The sequence below is a fragment of the Berghia stephanieae genome, chromosome 15 (assembly GCF_034508935.2).
Source record: "Berghia stephanieae isolate SIO BIC M18660-M18661 chromosome 15, UCSD_Bste_1.3, whole genome shotgun sequence".
Taxonomy (NCBI): domain Eukaryota; kingdom Metazoa; phylum Mollusca; class Gastropoda; order Nudibranchia; family Aeolidiidae; genus Berghia; species Berghia stephanieae.
This window is the reverse complement of record NC_088374.1, coordinates 14,645,585-14,661,914: the sequence shown is the minus strand read 5'-3', so window position 1 is coordinate 14,661,914 and position 16,330 is coordinate 14,645,585. Positions and strand designations below refer to the sequence as shown.

General features: G+C 35.0%; 1 long non-coding RNA gene across 1 annotated transcript in view; it reads right to left on the bottom strand.

The window, feature by feature from the left end:
- Positions 1-2,769: 2,769 nt before the first annotated feature.
- LOC144960641 (uncharacterized) overlaps positions 2,770-16,330 on the bottom strand; it is a 44,625-nt gene continuing 31,064 nt past the window's right edge. Inside the window, exon 2 of the long non-coding RNA XR_013642898.1 lies at positions 2,770-4,959. This is a non-coding gene — a long non-coding RNA (uncharacterized LOC144960641). The remainder of the gene's footprint in view (positions 4,960-16,330) is intronic.

Below are 16,330 nucleotides of genomic sequence, written 5' to 3'. Positions count from 1 at the left end.
CGGGGAAATTCGAAACGTCCATAGTAGTCGTCATCGTTTAATAAATTTCAAAGTTACATTTCAATACTTATCGTTATCTTTTATTGGTCCAATGATGGGTATCTAGATTACACTCAAAGGTATTCGTTTTCACTGCGTCCAAAGAAGGTTTGTTTTGTAATACTTTTCCTGGTATTTTTAATACTTTTGTGTTTAGCACGACTTTCATCATTTGACAAGTTTTTGGGAAAAATATTTCTATAAATTGAAAATACTGATTGGTTTTTGAGGGTTTCTTTTTGTCCATAGCTATTCATATTTATTTGGATTCAAAATATGATAATTAATGGTAGAAACAAAAGTTGTGAGAATATGATAAAATTAATGGAACAAAATGTATGATTAAAAAAGACACAAAATCATGAACTCTCTCTCTCTCTCTCTCTCTCTCTCTCTCTCTCTCTCTCTCTCTCTTTATATATATATATATATATATATATATAATATATATATATATATATATATAAATCTGCGACACGTTTCTACTGGTAAAATTGATTTCTTCAGTTTTCTCTCATTTTAAAAAATAATTTATATTTACATTTTGAAAATCAACTGAAACTGAAATGTTTTATATCAAAACGTGTAAAGTGAAACAACTTTTATTTTTTAGGGTTAAGTTTGTTCTTGATTTTTTTTTTCTAAATTTAAATTGTATTCTATATTATTCCTTTCATTTCTTTTTTTTAATTTTATAAAGATATTGGAAGTAAAATGCAATTAATATAGAGAATTCAATGAGGTGGCATCAAAGGAAATAACTTTTTATTTTGTTTGGATTCCGTTCTATCTTTAATTGATCAAAAAATGACACATCTTTATATCTGTTATTCATCAGGCAAAAAAATAAATAATAATAATCATATTGTTATTCACCCACTTCAAGGTCCCTCTGTAGAGTTATATATAAATATTAAGTAGAAGTCGCCGCGGGTGTATGCGAGACAAATCTTTTTTCCTTTCTCAAAATGGTGATTTTAAAAGATATTTACATATTCGCGTATTATGAAAACAAAGCAGGAATATATATTTTTTTAAGTGCATGAAATTTCAGGTTTTAGAGTGTTTTCTACAAGATGGGAGTCATTTAAATCAATCGATATTTGAAGGACGACTTTTCTGGGCCAAATTTTCAAATACGATTTTTTCTCTCCTGGGTACGGCAGTTAAGTGGTAATAGAACCAAAAACCTAAGGTGAGTAAATGAGTCAATAAGATGGAGAGAAAGATAAAGTGAGTAAAAATGTGACTCGTATATAAAGGAACAACACAAAACAAACGACGTTTTATATAACATATTCCGTGTTTACTTGAAGAAGGCCAAAGGCCGAAACGTCTTTTGTTTTGTGTTGTTCCCTTATATATGAGTGACATTTACTCACTTTATCTTTATCTCTTTCTCTTTACCAATCCTTTTCAGTATTTTCCCAAAAATAGCAGGCTTACCCAGCAGAAAAATTGACATTTTAAATTCAACCAAACTCTCTACAAAACAACTTTATGATCTTATGGATTAAACAAAAATTATTATTCAAAGTTTGTGATGTACAAAATAAATCCGAATAAGAAAAATGTATATTGTGTCGAAACAACAAATGTGACGATTATGCTGCAGGTGGTGGGGAGAGAACAAAATCTCATTTAAAAAAAAAGAAAAGAAAAGAAGAAGAAATATATTATCCTACATTCAAAGTACATATTTTCACAAACATATATCGTTGCATACATATAGGATATGATGGCTTAAAATATTGGTAAAGTTTTGTTATTTTACAATAGTGTGTTCGGTTCGGCCTCGTTTTTATTTTTAAAAAAAACATATATCACTCGCAATCAATGACAATAAATAAATGGAAGCAATCATCAATCAAACAATCAATTATTCAATAAATCCAATTATTCAATCAATAAATTAATTTTCTAATCATTCAATACAATCAATCAATTCATCCTTCCATTGTTAATCAAATCAAATCAATCATTCAATCAATCTACCAATGATTTATTAATATCAGTCAATCAATTATTCTTCAAATATTGAATAAAATCAATCAATCAATCAATCAATCAAATTATCAACTCATCAATCTATCAATAAAACCAACCAACCAACCATTCAGTCAATCGAATTCGGAAAAAACGGTAATAGTTTAAACAGATAAATGGTAATGTTTATATTACAGTGAACTGTTTTGAGACTCATTTTTCATAAGGATAATACAATTTGTAATACAGTGATATAGTGATCAAACGGTTAAGTAATCGAACTCCTTGACCGGATTTTTAAAAAAATCTAGAATAGCAAATCAAAATGGTAATAATAATAATAATAATAATAATAATAATAATAATAATAATAATAATAATAATAATAATAATAATAATAATAATAATAATAATAATAATAATAATAATAAAAAGAAGAAGAAGAAGAAGAGAAGAAGAGAGAAGAAGAAGAAGAAGAAAAGAAGAAGAAGAAAGAAGAAGAAAGAAGAAGAGAAGAAGAAGAAGAAGAAGAAGAGAAGAAGAAGAAGAAGAAAGAAGAAGAAGAAGAAGAAGAAGAAGAAGAAGAAGAAGAAGAAGAAGAAGAAGAAGAAGAAGAAGAAGAAGAGAAGAAGAAGAAGAAAGAAGAAGAAGAAGAAGAAGAAGAAGAAGAAGAAGAAGAAGAAGAAGAAGAAGAAGAAGAAGAAGAAAAATAATGTACGAAGAAGGTTGAGTTGTTTTGTTGGGTTTTTTTCGAAAGATTTTCTTCAATTTTTTTACTCTTGTTTCTTTGCTAGTGTAATTTTAATGCTATTTACCTCTATATCGATTACTTTGGTCGATATCAGACAATATCAAAATGAATGGACATTAACAATCAAGAATTCTATAGTATCGATATTTGGGGGGTGGGGTTTAAATACATCGTTATGCATCTCCGATTCCGTTGATCGATATGAGGTAACAAATGAATGAATGACTGGTGTTGAAATGGAATGGAATTTTCTTGAATAATTCAAAGGTTAGGATGTAAAAGGTCTTTGTTGTGCTGGAATCGTGTTGGTGGGTGGGGATGACTGGGGCGTGGGTGGGGATGATGGGGTGGGTGGGGATGATTGGGTGTTTAACTTGTCAACTGTCATATTCTGGAATAACGAGTAGTTCAACCTTTGGCTACAAAAATCGTCCTTCATATATCGATTGATTTGAATGACCTTCATCTTGGTAAAACCTGGGTCTTCGCAAAATCTTCTTTTTAGTTCCAGGTTTGAGAGCTCAGCCAAGATGAAGGTGAGTTAAATCGATCGATATTTGAAGAACGAGTTTTCTGGCCAAATTTTTAAATACGAGTGTTTTTTCGGATAACAGGAGTTAATTTGTTAAAGGTCTGGGTTAGGTGTTGTATGTGGCTTTTAATTCTATTGATATTGTCGTGGTGCTGGTGGGGAAGGTTGTTGATGTTGTTATTGTCGTTGTTGTTGTTGTGTTGCTGTTGTTCTGGTGGTGGTGATTGTTGGTGGTGGTGGTTGTGGTGGTGGTGTTTATGATGATGATGGTGGGTGGAGTATTAGTATTAGTTAAAGTTTTGGCGATAATGACAATATTTACGATGTGATGATGATGATGATGATGATGATGATGATGATGATGATGATGATGAGGAGGAGGAGGAGGAGGAGGAGAAGGAGGAGGAATAATATAAGAGCCACTTGCAGTAACAGTATCATTGAAACCGAGGTACACAGTCCACAGTGATTTCAAAACTCCATCTGAAAAATTCTTTATCCGTCGCCGTTGTTTCCTGACGCGTTATCCGGATGGGTCCGCTTAAAGAATTCGCTATATCCCGAATAGTGATACATCCCAATACTCTTCAACAGTTGTAACGTCACTTCCTTCCTAATGACGCATGGTAACCTAGTAACACTGGCTCTAAACTATCGGAACAATGGCGGACGCCCGTATGAAATATTTCCCCGGCGAGCATAAAAGCGTATTCAGAGGGAAAAAATATAGATTTGATCACGTTTTGATTTTTACACATTCTGATCACAAGGCATATGAAAAGTTCTAGCCAGCATGAAGAATAAAAAGTAATTATTTTCTTTGTTTAGAACCAAGATGGCCGCTGTTACCGGGCGGCGTGACATCAGACTACTGAATCCAATTCTCAGTACACAATAAGTACTTTAGGGATTTGGGATTCAAAGAAATATATTAGATGATTACTTATTGACTTATCCAAACCAGTGAACAGCTGAGCTCTACCCTCTGGGTCTTGTGCCATGACGTGGAAGTTAGAAGTCTTTTGTAGTAGTTGTTGCAGATGATGATTCAATCAAATTGGTGGTTTTCTTTCTTAAATTGCAACGGGGCTAATAATTCCATTGGTTTTTTTTTTTTTTTTGAGATCTTTCAGGAGCCAAAACCTTTATGCGAGTCCAAAACATGCACTCAACCTTAATTTGGCCAAGATAGGCCCTTGTTGGTATAGGTTGATCAACTAATCTTGAACTTTGAAATTTGAACTATTTTAATCAACCTTAGATCTCTTGATCACCCCCCCTCCCCCCACCCCCAACACCCACTCCTTCTCATTCATAATCCATAGTCGTCGATGCTTTTTTTTAGGGGGAGGGGGGGGGGGGGGGGGTTGTACTTGTGGTTGGTCTGAAGAACGAAAAGAGGACACCAACACCGCACATAAAAGCCGCCATTTTTGCAACGTCACGATGACACTTCCGTTTCCTTCCTCCATCTTGTATTCCATTCTAAACACTGATTTTGGTGGTTGTTGAGAGGGGGCGGGCGGTTGAGGAGGGCGTGTTATTTATTTATAACTTATGGTAGTGGCAGAGGTGACGATGTTGGCAGTGAAGGCGGACATTGCTTGTTGTTGCCATGATGAGGGGAGTAAAAACATGCTCTTCTTGTTACCTGGAAAGAAAAAAAATGTTTTGAAAAAATTAAAACATTGACAACAATATTATAGCATCTGTCGTTCTAAATGGGTACTACTACTTTTCTTTCCTTCTTTTGGCTGGCTCTATATATATATATATATATATATATATATATATATATATATATATATATATATATATATATATATATATATATATATTAGCAATGACTATCCCGCACAAATCTTTGGGCCTCTTTTTCGCTCACGAAGTGCCCGAATTCGCGTCAAAATATGGGACGAAGCCGTTTCGTACATGCTATTTTAAAAAATTAATTACGAAGCTGTTTATCAATGAATATGACTGAAAGTTGGCACACAGTTAGAAAAGAGGTCCTTTTAGATTATGTCAAGCGACAAAACTCGTGCAATTACCAGAAGACTGTTAAAAATAGATTTTTACTCTTTGGAGTAAAATATTTCTAAAACTACCGTGCTTGGAGGTTTTGTCGCTGAAAAGGTAATACATGAACATTTCTTCTTTTTGGTTGTAAAATTTCATATGAATATGACGAGTACTTTTCCCGTATTTTACAAAACACCATCCTAATTTGCTCTTCAAGTTTCAATCTTTTAATCCATTTATTACGCAAGATACAACCAAATGTCGAAAAAATATGCCGAAAAAGCGTCCCATATTTTCGCGTTTTTTTTCCTCTTTGCGGGTCATCCAAATAAAGGACACCTTTGAAACTGCATAACTTGTTTATTTATGAATGGATTTTCAAAATTCAAAAACATTTTTACTCAGTGGAGATAGGGCTTTTATTTTCAGACAAAAATTTTCCTCAAAAAGAGAAAAAAACATTTTTCATAGTCATTGCTATATATATATATATATATATATATATATATATATATATATATATATATAAAGCATCAGTAAAATGACTACCTGACCATTAACAGCGTTGTCTCTGTCGGGTAAAAAAAATGTCATATCGCCTAACAGGTGTCACTACCCGTTATACAGCTAGACAAAATAGAGGAATTTACGTTGGGAGAATACTCTTCTACAGTCGTAACGTCACTTCATTCCTAATGACGCATGGTAACTTAGTAACACTGGCTCTCAACTATCGGAACAATGGCGGAACCGTATGAAATATTTCTCCGGCGAGCATAGAAGCGTATCCAGAGGGGGAAAAAAACATTTGATCATTTTTTTGACTTTTACACATTGTGATCACAAGACATATGAAAAGTTCTAACCAGCATGAAGAATAAAAAGTAATGATTTTCTTTGTTTAGAACCAAGATGGCCGCCGTTGCCGGGTGGCGTGACATCACACTTCTGAATCCAATTGAAGGCTTTCGGTCATGGATGATATCCCGTCTTATAAAGACCTCCGTTAGGTATGGCAGGTTCGCCTGAATCATATCCAATTTTGACTTATTCACGTTAAACCTTTCCTTACCAACTATAGGAAAATCGTCACCTACGTTACGACACAACTAACATTTTTTTAATTATAATTTCTTTTGAACATCATAATATTTTCTTTTTTTTAATAAACAGTGTGTTGTAGAGCATATTTTGATAAGGAAATTGTGTATCGCAAGAATTTTACTGTTATTATGTCTGAGTGATATAATATATATTTTTATGTTAGTTGGGTGTGAAGTTTTGGGGAAAATCCTAAAATTTATGGTTGGTAAGGAGAGGGTTAAGGCAGGTTCGCCTGTATAATATCCAATTTTGACTATTGGCGTTAATCAATTTTGACACAAAGAACACTTCTCTCCCTTTATTACGAGAGTCGAACGACACCAAAAGGTGTGAAATCACCAAGCACCGAATTTTATTGGTGTTTTATGGCGCTCCAAACACTCTTAAGGTTCCGGTTAAGTATGGGGGAGGGGAGGTAATTGAGATGAAATTAAGATTTAACTCCCTTTGTTGGACATGCTTTCGATAGTGTCTGAGGTCACCCCAATAAATAGATCTGGACCGTGATTGCGTTGATGGGGTGTCGATTACTATCGGAGACGGATGATTGGTTTAAGGGTCCATTTATCTCTGACATAAATAAATAAGTACTAAGATAAAGCACGTTTTAGTTTTAGCGGATTCACAATCTTCAACGCTCTTCATGGTGATTCATGATATATGTTACCCATTGCCTTAAAACGGTACTATGTATGGATGAATTGGGCCCTTAAAAGTGAATCTTGAAACAAAATGATGAGAAATGGGAACTTAATTTCTTTTTTCGTGAAAGAAATGCTATTTATTCTCCACCTTGATGAATAGAAGTCAATCCCAAGGAGAGGATTACTTGATTTTGTCCTGGCCCTGGCCCAAATCTTTTGCTGGGAGGGCAGCAGTCGAAAGTAACATATTAGTTTTGGGAGATATTGTTTTATTTTATTGTTTTATTTACCTTCTAAATCAACTAACTCTCTGTGATGCATTGCTATAATTTTTTCATAATATATAATGGTTTATAAACATTTAAGTGTATTGTTCTTAGTAGGGACCAGTGCTGAGTGTCTGGATGAGACTTTTAGGTGATCTCAAACTAAGTACATTGATAGTGTGTTCTTGGAAACTACACATGTTCCCTATTTTTACAATTCCCCTTTGTAGTACTTTTTCTCGTGTGTTTTCAATAGCAAATCTATATTTTTTGAAAAATTACTATCACATTTTTTTCCATCTTACTGTCATTTAAACGACCCAAATATGTCCCAAATACCTTAAAACCCTTTCAAACATGAAACAGTTAATATTCAGCTATATTTTCAACAAACCCTAATTCATAAATGTTTTTAAATACATTTACGCCATTCATATTTATTTGCACATTTATTTGATATTCTAAAGGATCACTCCGAAACGTAGATAAACACTTGCCAACACTGTCGTCTCATCTCATCTCATGTAGTTCCATATCTGAAGCAGACGTCGGAGGTCATCTTCCGCCAAGCTGATCTATCTCTTGCCAATTCTATTAAAGCAGCGCCACCTTTCTCAGCTTCATCTGTCCAAGTTCTTATCCCTTTCAAATACGTTATTCTTTGTCTTCCTCTTATTCTTTTTCCATTCATCTTTCCAGTCAAGGCGAGTATTTCCAAACCAGGGTGGCGGATAATGTGTCCTAAAAATTCCATTTGGCGTTTGATGATTTTTGTTATCAGTGATCTTTTTCTGTTTGCCATTTCTAAAATTTCTTCATTTCTTTTCCTTTCCATCCATGACACCCTCATCATTCTTCTGTAAAACCACATTTCCACTGCCTCCAGTCTTTTAACCATGGTCTTGTTTATGGTCCAGCTCTCACAACCATATAGCAGCGCAGACAGTACATAGCAATCCAGGACTTTGATTTTGTTTTCATGCTAATATTCCTGTTTTTCATAATTGTATGCAGCTGGTTGAATGCATTCTTCGCCATACCTATTCTTTTCTTTATTTCACAATCTGATTTTCCATTGGATGTTACATTGAAGCCTAAATATTTGAAACATTCAACTTGTTGTATTGTTTGTCCTCTGCTTGTTATTACACAGGCTGGTGGGTTATTATTTTTAGATACCGTCATACATTCTGTTTTAGATATATTCAGTTCCAGTCCCATATTTTCACTACTCCTGACTACAACATCCAGTAATTCTTGTAGTTCATGTTCAGATTCTGCCAGTAGAACCGTATCATCTGCATACCTCAGATTTGTTACATTCTTTCCTCCAATACACACCCCCTTCTTATGTTCGATATCTCTTAATATCATTTCACTATAGAGGTTGAATAAATCTGGAGACAAAACACACCCCTGCCTAACTCCTCTTCTAATAGGTGTAAAACTGCTTAGTTCGTTGTCAACACGCATTGCTGCTTCTTGTTCCCAGTACAAATTCCGTAATATTCTTAAATCTTTACCATCAATGTCCAAGGATGATAGAATTTTGAATAGTTTTTCGTGTTGTACTTTATCAAAGGCTTTTGAATAGTCGATGAAACACATATACAGATCTTTATTTACTTCAATACATCTTTCCATCAGCATTGATAAAGTGAATATTCCATTTCTGGTACCCTTGTCCTCAACAAAACCAAATTGCATCTCCCCAATTTCAGGTCGTATTTTATTTCTTATTCTTAGTAAAATTATCTTCAAAAGAATTTTTGTGAGGTGGCTCATTAGGCTAATAGTTCTGTGTTGTTCACAATCAACTGCCCCTGGCTTTTTTGGTAGTGCTATAAAAATGGATCGTTTCATATCAGTTGGCATTTTTCCTGTGTCATACACTTGATTTAGAAGGTTTGTGATGAATTCAATCCCCCATTCACCCAGGCCAGTCAAGGCTTCAATTGTTATGGCATCAGGTCCTGCAGCTTTTCCATTTTTCATGCTTTTCATGACGTTCCTAACTTCATCTTTCATTATAGAAGGCCCTTCCAGTTCTTTTATCATAGGCATTTCTCCTCGATTATCAAAGAAAAGTTCTTCAATATATTCTGACCATCTGTTTAGAATGCAGTCTTTGTCCATGATGGTGTTTCCACGCTTGTCTTTGATGCATCCACTTTTAGCACCTGATTTAGTTTTGTTTGTCACTTCTTTGATTTTCTGATGGAAGAATTTGCCATTTTTTTTCTTTGCAGGACATTATATAGTGACATTGTTCATTTATCCAGTCTTCTTTAGCTTCGTTGCATTTTCTTTTTATCTGCCTGTTCAGAGTCTTGTATTTTTCTTCCTGATTTTTGGCCTTTCTTCTCTCATTCATTAGTTCTAATATCTCTGGAGTAATCCATTTCTTCTTCTGCAACTTAAGTGTGGTTGGAACATTTTCTTCTAATGATGCAGCAACACTGTCTTTAAACTGCTCATATTTCTCTTCTATATCTGTTAGTTCTCCAAGCACTTCAAACTTGTTTCTTACTGATAGTTCAAATTTTTCTTGTATCTTCTGTTCCTCCCGGAGAATGTCTAGTTGGTATTTAGGTTTAGCCTTTGCTCTTTTGCAGATTTTCAATTTAACTCGTATGGGGCATAGCACAGGTATATGATCGCTGTTACAGTCAGCCCCCGGCATAGATTTGGCATACAAAACCGAGTTTCGGAAACGTTTGCTGATGAGTATGTAATCTATTTGGTTTCTCACTCCATCTCCAGGACTTTTCCATGTCCACTTCCTTCTATTGTGGTTTGTTGACCAAGTATTTGTGATTGTCAGATCATGTTGACGGCACCATTGAATAAGACGATCACCTCTGTCATTTTTGTCTCCCAGACCATGTGGGCCCACAATATCTTCTATTCTTTCTCGGCCCACCTTGGCATTAAAATCGCCCATGATGAGTTTTATGTCTGAAGACTTAAACTGATGCATTGCTTTATCTATTTGTTGATAGAAATTTTCCACTTCTTCATCATCGTGACTGGTGGTTGGGGCGTATATTTGTAAAATATCAAAATCAAAAGGTTTTGCTTGTAGTTTGATTGCCATTACTCTGTCTGATATGGGCCAGAATCCTTTGACTGCTCGCGCCGTTTTATTATCTAGTATAATTCCAACTCCCCTTTGGTGTTCTCCTCCTCCTGAGTATATAATTTTACAGTCATCATAATTAAGTTCTCCTGCTCCTTTCCATCTAACTTCTGATAATCCTAAAACATTGATATTCAATCTCTTCATTTCCATAACTACATTTGCTAATTTTCCTTTCTGTCGTACTGTCGTACTCCGGAAAATACCCATACTATTTAAAAATTGGGCCAGAAAACTCGTCCTTCAAACACCGATCTATTTAAATGTTTCTCACTTTGGCAAAAAAAAAAACAAAAAAAAACAAAAAAACAAACAAACTCGGCTGACATTATCAATGAGGCGAAGACTTGAGGCATTTATCAATTCTACCGATGGACATGGAAATACTTTAGTGCGTCGTGTGTAAGGATTTCAATTGTGTGCTCAAACTAGATAGGTATAATCGATTTTTAATGACTGGTATAAAAATCTAGGACTTTTCAACAGATTACACATATTCGGAAAATCTGGAGTTCAAACCGACAGAGGGAAATAAAGAAGAGACTGTTCCTGGCAATGGTAGAGTCAGTGCTTCTATATGGAGCAGCGACATTGACTCTTACTATAGCCCTTGAGAAGCAACTGGACGGCTGCTACACCCGTATGCTGCGGATGGCCTTCAATGTAAGCTGGAAAGAGCACATATTATCAAATGAAGAGCTCTACAGTGACCTCCCCCCAGTGACTTCGAAGATTCAAAAGAGAAGACTGAGACTTGCGGGGCACTGCTGGAGACACAAGGAGGAGATTGCAAGCAATCTTGTGCTATGGGAACCACCTGAGAGAACCAGAAGCAGAAGCAGGCAGAATAAAACACACATTGACTGTCTGCTAGATGTCACAGGAATGGACAACACCCGGGAGCTGCGTACACTTATGGAGGACAGGACAGAATGGCGAAGACTTGTAGCTCATGTTGGGCGCCCCAGGGGGAGGCCTTAAGCCTACACAAATTCAATAGATCTTACACCAATAGAAACCTAGCTTTCTCTAGTTTCCAAATATTTATAGTATGTCATTGTATTTGCTCCAAGGAGTGTCGGACTATCGGCTAAAAAATACTGTCTAGTTTCTTGTGTAAATTGTACACGACTATAGAATAAACGGCCTTTGAAAATAGTGATAATAATGACACCTTTAGAAATCGGAATGGTAACAAATTGTCTAGTTTCTTGTGTAAATTGTACACGACTATAGAATAAACGGCCTTTGAAAATAGTGATAATGACACCTTTAGAAATCGGAATAATAACAAATTGTCTAGTTTCTTGTGTAAATTGTACACGACTATAGAATAAACGGCCTTTGAAAATAGTGATAATGACACCTTTAGAAATCGGAATGGTAACAAATTGTCTAGTTTCTTGTGTAAATTTTACACGACTATAGAATAAACGGCCTTTGAAAATAGTGATAATGACACCTTTAGAAATCGGAATGGTAACAAATTGTCTAGTTTCTTGTGTAAATTGTACACGACTATAGAATAAACGGCCTTTGAAAATAGTGATAATGACACCTTTAGAAATCGGAATGGTAACTGTCTAGTTTCTTGTGTAAATTGTACACGACTATAGAATAAACGGCCTTTGAAAATAGTGATAATGACACCTTTAGAAATCGGAATGGTAACTGTCTAGTTTCTTGTGTAAATTGTACACGACTATAGAATAAACGGCCTTTGAAAATAGTGATAATGACACCTTTAGAAATCGGAATGGTAACTGTCTAGTTTCTTGTGTAAATTGTACACGACTATAGAATAAACGGCCTTTGAAAATAGTGATAATAATGACACCTTTAGAAATCGGAATGGTAACTGTCTAGTTTCTTGTGTAAATTGTACACGACTATAGAATAAACGGCCTTTGAAAATAGTGATAATAATGACACCTTTAGAAATCGGAATGGTAACTGTCTAGTTTCTTGTGTAAATTGTACACGACTATAGAATAAACGGCCTTTGAAAATAGTGATAATGACACCTTTAGAAATCGGAATGGTAACAAATTGTCTAGTTTCTTGTGTAAATTGTACACGACTATAGAATAAACGGCCTTTGAAAATAGTGATAATGACACCTTTAGAAATCGGAATGGTAACAAATTGTCTAGTTTCTTGTGTAAATTGTACACGACTATAGAATAAACGGCCTTTGAAAATAGTGATAATGACACCTTTAGAAATCGGAATGGTAACAAATTGTCTAGTTTCTTGTGTAAATTGTACACGACTATAGAATAAACGGCCTTTGAAAATAGTGATAATGACACCTTTAGAAATCGGAATGGTAACAAATTGTCTAGTTTCTTGTGTAAATTGTACACGACTATAGAATAAACGGCCTTTGAAAATAGTGATAATGACACCTTTAGAAATCGGAATGGTAACTGTCTAGTTTCTTGTGTAAATTGTACACGACTATAGAATAAACGGCCTTTGAAAATAGTGATAATGACACCTTTAGAAATCGGAATGGTAACTGTCTAGTTTCTTGTGTAAATTGTACACGACTATAGAATAAACGGCCTTTGAAAATAGTGATAATAATGACACCTTTAGAAATCGGAATGGTAACTGTCTAGTTTCTTGTGTAAATTGTACACGACTATAGAATAAACGGCCTTTGAAAATAGTGATAATAATGACACCTTTAGAAATCGGAATGGTAACTGTCTAGTTTCTTGTGTAAATTGTACACGACTATAGAATAAACGGCCTTTGAAAATAGTGATAATAATGACACCTTTAGAAATCGGAATGGTAACTGTCTAGTTTCTTGTGTAAATTGTACACGACTATAGAATAAACGGCCTTTGAAAATAGTGATAATAATGACACCTTTAGAAATCGGAATGGTAACAAATTGTAAAAGCTCTTCTTTAAATAATAATGTTTTAAAAATAGAAAAAGAGACAAGATCTACATTTGTACAGTGATGTGCTTGCTTGTATCACAAAAACGATTACTAAGCTAATATATATATATATATTTTTTTTTTTTTTGAAGAACGTTTTCTCATTCATTGTGGTATTTTGAAAGAGGATGTTTGATGTATATATATATATATATATATATATATATATATATATATATATATATATATATATATATATATATATACATATATATAGGGGAAAATTTGTCTCTAGGGTCTATTCCAAGGGAAGACTGGAATAACCCATGCGTCAGCCGCAGTGCAGCGCCGCAAATTAAGCTAGGATGAGGTGACTTGCTCAAGACCACACAGCGCAGCAGCGGGTAATCGAACTCGATACCTTTCGGGTACGAAACAAGGACCTTGCCACTGAGTCACGCTGCCCCCTATGTATACAGAAAAATATCTAGAATGTTCTTAAAGTTTTCAATTGTCTTTTATCGGTAAAATAATTATTTTTCAAAAGTGGTCCTTCAGAACCATTATGGGGTTTTGGGTGTGGGGGGGGGGGGGGGATTCTTACAATTCTACCACTAAGAACGATCAAAAGACGTCACAAAATATATTTCTCAGATCTTTAGAGAATATTTTTTCCACAAGTGCGTTCTGGAATTCCATGACACCTGACATACCGTCACAAACTATTTGATGTAATAAAAATCGTTATAAAAGGCTGTGCAAATATGTGCGTATTAATTCTCCTTTAATTTCCGTTTTCTTTGATGCCGTAATAAGAAGTGAAAATAGTTATTGGTCTCTTGTGATTGTAGTGCTTGTCACTCTATACATTTGGGGGGGGGGGGGGATTAATTTATGTCGGTATAGCTTACCTTTCAAAGGAAAAATCTCAATAGAGCTACTACTGAAAAACGGTTCCGGGTGTTATTGTTCATGACATACAGTATCATAGTTAAGATACCAATAAAAGCTTTCTTGTTGTCGCGTAAGCTTGAGTCGTAGCGTTGCGGTTTACTGCCTTGTTGTAAGACCTCTTGAATATGTAAATGTCTCATTTAATGATCATTACTTTATGTAGTAGGTTTTACCCAATTTTTGATTCTGCCCCTCTGAATAAATTTCAAAATTTCCAATTAACTGCTTTTCTTTCTATTTACCTTTTCTCTTTCCTTTTTTCCTACTTCCTACTTCTTCCCCCTCCTCCTCCTCTTCCTCCTCCTCCTCCTCCTCCTCCTCCTCCTCCTCCTCCTCCTCCTCGTCTTCTTCTTCTCCTTCTTCTTCTTCTTCTTCATCATCATCATCCTCCTCCTCCTCCTACTTTTCATTTTATTCCTATCCTTTTCCTCTTAATTATTTTCAGACTGCCTCGCCCTCACCTCCAGTGAGTAAATACTGCCTCTATTTTTCAGGTAGCTATACACTTTTCTTCGATCGACCATGTCTGAACACCATTACGATAGAGATATCCACGTCCATAAAACTGTGACAAGCTGTCATCGGTTCTAGCTAGGTGTCCGTATCGTTGTCATCGACTTCCAATAAAACACAGGCAATTCATTTGACCACTGACCACTGACCAGTGACCAATGCCCGATGCCCCATCAAATCAAGGGCTCGAGAAATGACCATGACTAACCATGATGTCAGCGTTTTTTGTGACAAAACAACGCTTTCGTCTTGGGTTAAGTTTGTTAGAGAAAAATAAATATTGGCTACTATTTGTTATTTATTATACAATTTATTATTTAATTTTTCTTTATTTATTTAGTTTTGTTGAGGTTTTGTTGTTTTTAGCCAGGTTTTTTTTTTTTTTTTTTTTTTTTTTTTGGGGGGGGGGTGGTTTTTTTTTGTGTTGTTTTTTTTTAGCAAATTGATTGATTTTGATAGCCGTGAACATATATACAGATCTGACATTCGAGCCCACTTATCGGCCTAGTTTAACAATGTTGTAATGGACAATATTTTGCGTCATTTTTTTCTTTTTTTTTTTTTAGATTTCCATTACAATAATGAGCCCATAATGAATTGGGTTATCGGACCTGCAAATAAGTGCAAGTCGATTGTGACATATGTGACCTATCGTCTCAAAACGTATTATGTCGGAACGAACCAGATGCTTAAAAGCCGAATTTAATGTTAAACTGGTCAAAAATATAAATGTTGGCATTAGCACCCTAAAACATGGTATCCATTCTCCTCAATAAAACGTACAAACTCAACACAAGTCTGATATTTCTGGCTATAAATTCAATTTTCAACATCTTAACCATCCCGACTTAATACTTTTGAGGCGAAGGGTAACATACTGTCTCATTTTACCTGTACCTTAACAGTGTTGTCTCTGTCGCAAACAAAAAATTGATTATCGCCTAACAGGCGTCATTTCTAGTTCTACATGTTACTTGTTGTTATTGTTGTCCATGGACCCTCTTTACAGCGTTTTGAGCACGTTTAGTGGATATTGCGCTATATAAAAGCGCAAGTATATATATTTTTTTAAAATGTTAAATCAAAAAGCGTTTTGTAAGTGTGCAGTAGCCATAGTTGGCAGCCAGACACCCAATAGGATTCAATAGTCGTAACGTCACTTCCTTCCTAATGACGCATGTAACTTAGCAACACTGGCTTTAAACTATCGGAACAATGGCGGACGCCCGTATGAAATATTTCTCCGTCGAGCATAAAAGCGTATCCAGAGGGGAAAAAAAACACATAAATTTGATCATGTTTTGACTTTTACACATTCTGGTCACAAGACATATGAAAAGTTCTAGCCAGCTTGAAGAATAAAAAGTAATGATTTTCTTTGTTTAGAACCAAGATGGCCGCCGTTGCCGAGTGGTGTGACATCAGACTACTGAATCCAATTTAACTGGTCACTCTTGAGTGCAATCACTGAATAGACCATGAAA